The 10,468-nt window shown below is 36.4% G+C and overlaps 1 pseudogene; it reads left to right on the plus strand.

The window, feature by feature from the left end:
• The first annotated feature begins 458 nt into the window (after positions 1-458).
• LOC140674719 (uncharacterized) lies at positions 459-10,235 on the plus strand (annotated as a pseudogene).
• The last annotated feature ends 233 nt before the right edge of the window (positions 10,236-10,468 follow it).

Raw genomic sequence — 10,468 nt, forward strand, 5'->3', positions numbered from 1 at the left:
ATATATGTATACAATTATTTAATTCAATTGGAGAGTTCAATTAATAGAAATTAAAGAGTATAATTAGAAAATACAGAAAAATATATATATTATAAAGCATATAAAATACTATCATATTGATATGCATAATTCTACAGGATGAGAATAATACATTATTAAAATTCAAATTTGTATTTTAAAAAATGCAAAAAATTATCTTAGTATTTTATACTTTATTAAAATGAAATAATATTTAGACAAAAAAAACTTCGAATTAATTTTCTCTCATAGATACATAGAAAAAAGACTATCAAAACAACACGTGTCTGTTATAAAAACAATGTAAACACCTAGTGGGACTGCCTTGAATCGCAAAAAATTAATTTAATCGTATGCCGATCATTGAATTAAATATTTTCATATTTCTCTAGCGATAAAGTGGAGTCGCGTCATTCGTATACAAAAATTCTTAGAAAAAAATGAGTTGAGAGAGATTCGAAGAAACCTGCTTTCCCCACTCCTCGCCGAATAATTCCAAGCTCTGTGTTTTAAAATCGGCGGTCGGCGACGGACGGGGAAAGTGGCGCCATCTCGGTAGGATACGGTTCTCCGGAGGGACACGTTGAGAAATACGCGCGCTTCGCCGGGTAAGCGGCAAATCTCCGGGACGGCGGTTGGACGATTCGCTGGTCGTTCGGGTCGCGCGCGCGTTCGAAAGACGACGTGCGTTGTGCGTTACGTGCGTGCGTGTATCGTCGCACGGTTTACGAGCGCGAAAGCGAGACTCGCCGGTGTGTCATGTGGATTTATACGCGGCGCGGAAGACCCTCGGAGCGACTTGGAAAACGCCGAACGACTACGTCGAAGACGACGACGAAGAGGTGAGTGTGTTATCCTTACCCCCGCGTTTAACTTCTTTCGCGATTCCCGGAAATCGGCGGTCCGCCATCAGCGCGACGTACAAAGTGTCTCCAGTGCCTGTCCATTGTTCGCGCCAATATAAAGTTACGCGAGCGGTTTTACTCGCGAATCAATTTCGGCGATTGTGTTCCCTCATTTCCATATCAGATGATTATGATACTCGGAGCCGGCGATATAAATACGTAAGTAGGACATGTAAATGCATCGATTGTGTCGGGTGTAAATAGCCGGGGTGGAAGAATCTTGCGAGCGCACTTAACTCCCCTTAATTTGATTATTCGCATATCGCTAGTAGTTTTATTCATGCCGATAAATATATATATATATATATATATATATATATATATGTGATAGAAGCTTCTGAAAGGTATTATAAAAACATTGTTTAAAAAGAACGTTCTGATCCTTTGGCGTTTTTTTTCGCGTTTCTTTTTACATCTTAATTCGCAGTGTTTTAAGGGAGTCAACATTTTTGGCGAAATATCCATCGATCCTTTCCTCGTTACAAATAATAACTGCGAATTTGCTGGAGTAAAAAAAAGCGCGGGAAAGCGCGAGTTCTCTGTGACAGTGAGACGACATGAGAATCGCCTGACATGACGCGCACGTATAATGAATAACAAGATCGAGCGAGACGATTCGAAATTAACTTTCACGATGCCGTTTGTTCTATCGGTTGCGAAGAGATATGACGGCCGGATTTTTTTTTTTTTTTTTTTTTTTTTTTTCAAGACGCTCGCTTGGTACTTATCATTCCGTTTCAATTTGTAATCCGCGCAATTGAAGCGAGAGCGAGCGGTTCAATGGCTGAAGGAACCAAAGGCGACACATATCACGCGCACAGTAGTTCGTAGACGATGATATAACGCGTCGCGTCGCGACGCGGCTCTTATCAAATGCACGCGTACGCACACATGCATACAGATGCGCGTAGTATATTGGACCCGTAATATTTACGCACACACGCTGCATGCGCGCACCCGCGTTACGCATGCACTCTGCACCCAGAATCCGGCCGGGAACTCTTTTCGAAACAAAATTTGTGCGTACGCACGGGGATAGATATTAAGAGATGGATTCTTTGACCGCGCATAACACTTAAGTCCGTCCTTGCTGTCAGTTGAAAATTGCTTTTCCGATAGCCTCTAGAGCAGGCCTGCGGGAGAGATATGTAAGAATGAAATGCTCTTTACGCTGATGAAACTCGAGCGAGAGTTAATGAATAAGAGAGAAAGATAGAAAGAGCAAATTATTGTACTTTAATAAAATATTAATTCGTAACTTGGATTAACTACAGAAAAAGGTAAACGATGCTGAAACACACTTGGAAATAAAATAATAATTTATACAACTTTGAAAGTAGTTAAAAATAGTTTGAATAATTAAGCTCTTTGGTTCGCTAAAGAATTTATCATTAACACTTACTTGACCCATGTTCATTCAGGAATATTCTCGCAAGAGAAGCGCAAATCAACGCGTCATGTCACTTTGGATGCATTCGCCCGGGCATATATTCGCGGAATATATAAGTGAAAAATTATGCCGTGCGTATCAGTTGGCTTGTTGCATAATGGTTAAAAACGATGAGATACACAGAACCTAACCGGCGCTACGATTATATAAGCAGTAAACTAGTTGTGAAAAGCTCGGGAAAATATATTTTACACGAGAAATTTTATAGCTCTCGCGTGGGTGAACATTGATTTTACAAAAAAAAAAAAAATTTTTTTTTTTAATCCAGAAATCTATTATACACAATATTGTATATGTATTTAATTTCCCGATGACGCTTTTTATTTCTTTTAGATTCAACAATATTTTTTCTTCAACGCAGTACCGTTGTTTTTTAAAGTTTACTAACGCGACTCGATCTTTTAAAGAGATAATTAACATTATATACATGTATTCTACATGTTATCTATGACATTGATTTGATTGTTACGTAACAGGAATTTAAAAAATAGCTTGAAAAAACGATTCTTTCCAATACATGAGCGATGACAGAGGTGTTTGACCAATAGATTTTCCGATCTTTTATACATTAATCTGCTTTGATTCTTTAATGAGCGCTCTTACTTTCGAGATATCGAATTGTCAGAATATAAAGTTCGCGTACGATTAAACGACGAATAAGAGATTTCTTTTCAAAACTTAATAAAAAATCGCAAAAAATAAATAAAAAAGGGAGACGTTGTAAAAATGTATTTTTAACGTTTTACTTTTAATTACAGATTTATATTGTATTGAGGTTTAAAGTTATGAGGTACGTACACTCTGCGCATACATTTATATCGATGCAATCGTGATATGTATGCGTGTACTTTCACCGCGTGCGACCGATATCGCTCGCATCTGCGAATCTAGACGATTTTTCCGACCGACGCGCATTACCCCAAGAAGCAGATTACTTATTCAAGGTTGGTCGGGGAAGCCATCGTCCACGCTGGCAGCCTCGCAAGTGTAATCGATGATTCAGTTTTCCCGGTCGTCTCTCCGCTCTCGCGATTCCGCGCGGTCTCAGGCCGATATCGCGTTATGTAACAATTCCGCGATCCAAACGTACTGATCGTTTCAGTCGTGACCGACTGACAAAGAAAAGTATTATCGAAAGCGCGATTACTATGCGGATTACATCAAGTTGTGTGAGACACGTGACACGACTCTCGTTCGCCTAAAGATCACGATCTTCGAAATATGTACTTTAGATGATCGAGGACGCGGATTCGCGAGAAATTGCATCGCGAGGTGCATCGACGAGCCACTGTCGAATTTTATGCATCGGGTACGGAAGATTTCGGTGAAAATCGGATTGCCGTCGAATCGTGCAGACCGAAATGGAATCGATCTTAAACGGCCCGAACGTAGGGTTTTAGGATTTTGCGAGTCGCGGAAGGGGCCGCCTCCCGGTGGGAAAATGACCGCCGTGCCGTGCTCGAGAATTGCTTTGATATGAGGTAATGCGCACCGCAAAACACGCAAGAAGCATTACGTAACGTTTAAAGTGTATATGTGCGACTGCGGCAACCGCAACCGGTGTATGTTGCTATAGTATATATTTATTAAAGAGCGCGAGAGAGATCTCGTGGCCGCAGTTTCCGCCGTAAAGAAACTCGGCCGACTCGATTTCCAAACGATCGCGGTGACGGATTCTGATCGGTGGCGAATAGTTTTATAGGGGCAATTAGCCGTAAAACGTCGTGATTTAAACTCTGTCTTTGAAAAATGCATGTTGTTCGAAGAACTTTAATAGACCTCAACCTGCATTTTAAAAAGCTGTATATTCCGAAAAAATTTAGTCCTCATTTTTCGACAATGTTCTATAAAATAATATACGCAGATATTTAATATATTACATATAATTATAATTAAATATAAAATTAATATATTATTATATAATATATAAAAAGTAACTTGCTTTTGCATTTTTATTCTTTCTCTATTAATAATTTATTTTATTGATTTAAATTGGATGTATGTGCCGATTTTTGAATTGTCAGAACGTGGTCAGTTTTCTCTTATCATATTCGTATGCAGCAAGTTGGATACCCGTAGGGGGAGATATAAATTCCGGCTAGTCGCGAACTGCATACACATAGACACAGGTCTCAAAAGGTCAAAGTATTTCAAATGCAAATCGCATTACGCCCGTAAGGGTACATAATACCGGCCAGTAAATGCGGGACGCGGATCCGGCCGGCTTTCCGTTGAAATCCGCACGTGTGCGATAATTATTTTTGCGCGCGGTGACGAAGAGAAATGCGCGCGAGAATGTCAAGAGCAATTTTGGATTGCGCGTTTTCCGCGACGATGATAGCGTACGTACGTCACAGAAGGACGCACTTCGTCGGAATCGCTCTCCCGTATCTGCGCGGGACAACGATCTGAAATTACTTCTTCAATCATACGTCTCCTATCGTTAACTATATATTTATAACGTGACAAGCATTCAATTGTCGACAGGTTGTCCTTGCGAGGCTGCGCGATGATTATTTTTACGGCGATTCAGCGATTTTTTTTTTTTTTTTCCTTTCCTCTTTTCGTAGATCGTTATTTTTTTATGCGAATGTAACGAACCGTGTTAGATCGATTAGTAGCGTAGTATGTTGTAATAATCCGGAAAAAGCGCGCGATTAAAATTTACATAACGGAATCGTTGCGAATGTTACGTTATGGCCTTGATTGCGTGTGTGCGTGCGTGTTTTTACGTCACAGGTCAAGCACATGAAGTGAACATGGAAGGCGGCGAGTCGGATATCGGTGCACCGCACTTCGGTAGTCGGGGATTACATAACTATATGCATTGATAAGGAAATAAGCGACTCGGTTCGCCTTGACATTGGCAACTCGTGCTCGGGCGCGATCCGGCTGTCAAAGATCGGTATTCGCTGCTCTTTCTCACCGATATATGTTCTCCCACTCGTGCGAAAATCAATGTTCATGTGACACACTTTTTTTTGAACATGCTGATAAATATTGTGACATTTTTTCCCCTTGATGTTGCTTATTTTGCGAGAATATTACACAATATCATTTTTATCTTGCCTTATCTTTGTTTCTAAAGTTGTTTAGGGTTAATAAAAATATTTAACGCAAAATATTTTTTGCCTTATGATTGATTATCAGGATTTCTGATTTTTTTTACTGTTTGTTATTTATTTATTAAATACGCGAAAACGATAAAGAAAATTTGATTCGATCGACTTTTGAGCACAGGTATACGTATACGTTTTTGTACGTTTCTACAAGGAGGATAACAAATTGCTACTAATTAAAAGACACTTTTATTCTCTCTACATTTGTTATAAACTTTGGACTGTCTCTTATGACATCTTACACGATGATATGACGTAACAATTATCAATGAAAATTACTATAATATGTATGCAATATTTTTTTAATGATTTTATATTGCAATATATTCATACAGCCATGTAAAAAAAAATATTGAATCAACATCATCGTCATTAAAATTTATTTTAGTAATTCAATAACATTATTAATCATATCAATGCGCCACGTATTAATTTGATTAATAATATTATTGAATTAATAACATAAATTTTAACTACGCTGATGTTGTTGATACAATATTTTTTTTCTGCGTATAGATTACGTAAAGTAATAATTATCACTATGTATTATTCAAAACCATATCTCTCTCGCCTAATTTCTTCGTAAATGTTTTTGACGTTACAAACCGATATTGAATACTTTCTTGCGTTAATAATCCCAAATCATGACAAGCACAAAACCAACACAGGTAGGCGAAAGGGGTTGGTTTTGTGATTCACTGATGTGACAAAGGTAGGGGATGTCGTCGGCAAGGCATAATCCATCAAGCACAGACGTTGATAATATTTATATAATCACGTGGTTAAATTATTGCACATTGTGTTGTGCGCCCGCTTATATAACTAAAATTCAATTGTACCTACTTCCCTTTAGAAGCGGACAAGTGTGTTAACATTAAGGGGTAACATTCTTTCAGAGAGCTTCACCGGTTCAGATACAATCTTACATTTTAATCTTTCCTTAAGCGCGATAAGAATTTTCAATTAGCTCGTAGGAAATTATTTTAATTGTGCATTTTCTTTTTTATAGATACCGATACTATGAGGCCTCACGAATGGATGCTTAGTACGTCTCGAAACAGATTCGAAGGTACGATTGTTATTTAAGTACTAGACTTTCAATTTTTTATCGCACGTTAAGAAAAATTAATATACAATTATAAAAATTATGAAAAATATATGTACGAGTATATTTTTTATTTATAAACAATAAATATATTGCGTGGATTAAAAATTAGTCATTCAAAATACTCGCGTATTTTATATCCGTTAGCAAAAAAAAAAAAAAAAAAAAAAAAAGAATCCCTTTAAAACGTGGTTATGAATGGAGAATCATTCTTCTCTTCAAAGGCGCAGATGTTCGTTGCGATGTGACAATAAAGGATAAAGTCCTAACAAGCGCTCGTTGCACCTGACAAAACGCTTATACGTCTCGTTACTACGCTCGTATTGTGCAGCGGATTATTATCCAAAAAGCGCAATATTTATTCTTACAATATAATTTTACGAGAGGCAAATTGTATTAGATTTGCAAATAAATTCTGTCATCCATTCGGTTTTAATCATATTAATTTTCTCTAGCATCAATGTCAGTCCTTATTACAAATTACAAATATTTCAGGTAAACAGATATCTCATCAGTATTTATTTTTTCTTTATCTTGTTTTCTTTCTACCTATGAAATGTCGTTAGTTTCCTCTCTCGCGCGTTATTGCTGAATCTTAATTTACTTCGTAATTCGCCGTCTTGTTCATTTGAGCGTAAAGTTTACTCATCTTGTTCCTTTCGCGTCTCGATGCACAAACGATAAATCATCAGAGACGATGGGCGTCCAATTATAAAAATTCGCGCGACCGGTGAATCAATTAAGATTTAATCATTCTTTTCGCGATGGTATTTTTTTTTTGTTTTGTTCGCAGGTATTGATACGGTCCAGCCAAATGAATGGACGTATGGAAGGGCTCGATACGAACCTAAAGGTAAGATTATTATTACGTATTTTATTAATTATTTTCATGTTTTAATTGTCAAATAAATTAACATCTTTTCCTTGATCGCGATAACATATCAGAGAATTGAGATTATTGAAGGAGAGATAATAAGATTGATATGAGCGTTAGAATAAAAATAGAGTTGTCGCTAGATGTTACGTAGTAATATAGAATGACACATTGATTGTAATTGTTTCTGAGAAAGTATTGTGTTACGAGAGAAGACGGTCAGTGTCAGCTTACCAATCAATGTTGAGAAATGAATTCCGAAATTGCCGGTCAGTTCGGAATTTGAGGATATAACCCACATTCTCTCGGTGGTAATCGAAGTAAGTTGATACATTGAGAATATAAGAAAAATACGACGAATACAAGCGTTTCAATGCGATCTCAATTATACTCGACGTATCAATGTTAATAACAACGTGTTTCGCGATTTCTTAATCGTAACTTGATTGATAGTATAATAAAATGGTTCAGTTTTAACGTATGTGTTATTATAAACGCGTTAGTTTTATGAAAAAATATCGGTATGCATCCTTGAATGTTTAATGAATACATTTGTGAAAAAAATTTAATTCTACGTGAATGCGTATGTGTTAATTATACATGTGTATAACAACATACGATCAGAAATTATAGTATAATATAAATTACATTGATCTTATTTTATCAGAAAAAAAAGAAACTTTGAGGTATATTTAATAAAAAATATATATTCTAATTTTATTTTTTCATACTGAATAGACAACTAATATATACATAGAAATATAATTCTAGATAACAGAAAGAATAAAATTCCTTTTAATCATTTTTATTCGCGACTTTCGTCGATAATTCGTCGAGCGGCGCATTTTTTGAGAACATTATCACACTCTAGATAACAAAGAAATGTCGCGCGGATTATTTTCCAATTTTGTCGGCGGTGCGTGCGGCAAGCGCTGACAAAGGTCATAGATCATTATTGAAAACCCCATGCTTTTCGCTAAATAATCGGATAAGCGCGTGTACGCGCGGAGAGCGCTATGAAATCACTGAAAATTAATCGCAGGGAAAAGAGGAGAGAGGAGGGAGGGAGATTGATCTCCGGTTGACGAAAAATCACGCTAATGAATGGACGGACGAGAGACAGATTTAGCCGGAAGAAGAGGGAGAGAGAGAGAGAGAGAGAGAGAGAGAGAGAGAGAGAGAGAGAGAGAGAGAGAGAATAGCTAGCAGGCTGCGGTCACTTCAAACATCAATGCCGATCGTAAACCGGGTCGTATCGCGCACAAGCGTATTGACGATAACAATTACCGCTCCGTTACAAACGGTTCCGGTCAGTGCAGATGCACGCGACTGAGGCAGGCTTAACTCGTTGTAATTAACGCTAATTAATACAACGCGATCGCGGCTCGATTCGAAATCTCGGCTTCGCCCTTTCAGAGAGTCGAGGGTGCGATCGAGAAAGAATACGGGGGTCTGTTCATGTGCGGAATCATATTCTATTTCTTTTTTTTGTAGCCACAGCCTGCACGTGCTACATCCTATCATTTTCTAACGATTATGATACAGTCGGATGACGGTTCTTTTTTTTTTCAGAAAATTGAAAAACATATCGCTCGTGACCATCGAGATCATCGATAAATGTCGGATAATGAGTCTGTTTTTTTTTTTATTAAAATTATTTTATTTTTAAAATTTGCACATGTCTCACGATGCTTTGAATATTATATTCTGTATTGACTTGACGCATGTAATAGTACATAAAATATCATCAAATAAGGTGAATTGATACCGGTTTGTAATTGGCAATGTCGGAATTAAAACGGTAATTTACATTGCATTCAATTGGTGAATATCGATGTAGAATTAAGTAGCATGATATTTAAGAAGCGCTGGCAATCAAGATACCTTTGATACAATTTATACTCATAAGTTGATGTAATATAATTAAGATGTAATAGAAAGTCTTATATCTCCTAAGTATGGGAGAAGAAAAATGCAGGCGCATGAAAAATTAAAGCAATACTAAAAATTTCTCGCAAATGACGTGTCTTGTAGAGTGACGATTATTATTGTGATATTAAACAAATTGCGCGCAATAATAAACCGGTTAGTCGAAGGCTGATCGTTTCTGTATAAAATAATGAAAGATAAATTTGTGTTTTATAAAGAATAACCGCACGTAGAGAAAGATTACACCGGCCGTTTGCTTCGTGCCTTTTCTTCAACGTGATATTAAATGTTAGCGCTACATTTAATTATGTTAATCAAATTATGCAAGATATTAATGATAACTAACGTTAAGTAATCAGTTTTAAATACACATACGTTGCACATAATGTTGCATATTACATGATGAAATGTTACGTATTAATTAATACTGCGTTGGCGCAAAACGTTTAATCCATTCAAAAGCGCAGGAAAAAAGTAAGAATATATATATATATATATTTTTTTTTTTTTTATTTTATTTTTTTTTGCGCAAGAAAATTTACACAAACGTTGTTTGCCTACAATTATTAAAAAATAAAAATAATAATTTTTTGAGGCTTGATATCAAACCAGGAATGCAGGTTAAATACTATAATGTTCAAAAAATGTTGATAAGTATTTGAAAGACACTATGCATTTATAAATTATACGTTGCACGGAGCGGTTGATTGCTACCGTATATCTGATTTCCCAACTTATAAACAGAGAGACAGTAAACAAAATACGAGACATTTTTCTTTGGTTACACGTGCAGGTTCACGGCGAGCATGTTAATAACACATTTCTTTCGTAAGGAATTATTATCTTTTAATTATTTTGACAATATAATTTAAATAGATTCTGACAGTCTAATTATATTTTATGCTGACAAGTAACAATTTGTATCGTTACTTGTCAGCTTTTAATTTCTTTAAGGTAAAACTATACATATATTTTTTTTTTCGTGCTTATCTTCAGAAATCAAAAGTCAATAAAAAATAGACTGCGCTGATAAAGTATAAAGTTTACTCAAACGTAGAGACTGCTACT

This window comes from Anoplolepis gracilipes, chromosome 16 (assembly GCF_047496725.1).
Source record: "Anoplolepis gracilipes chromosome 16, ASM4749672v1, whole genome shotgun sequence".
NCBI classification, from domain to species: domain Eukaryota; kingdom Metazoa; phylum Arthropoda; class Insecta; order Hymenoptera; family Formicidae; genus Anoplolepis; species Anoplolepis gracilipes.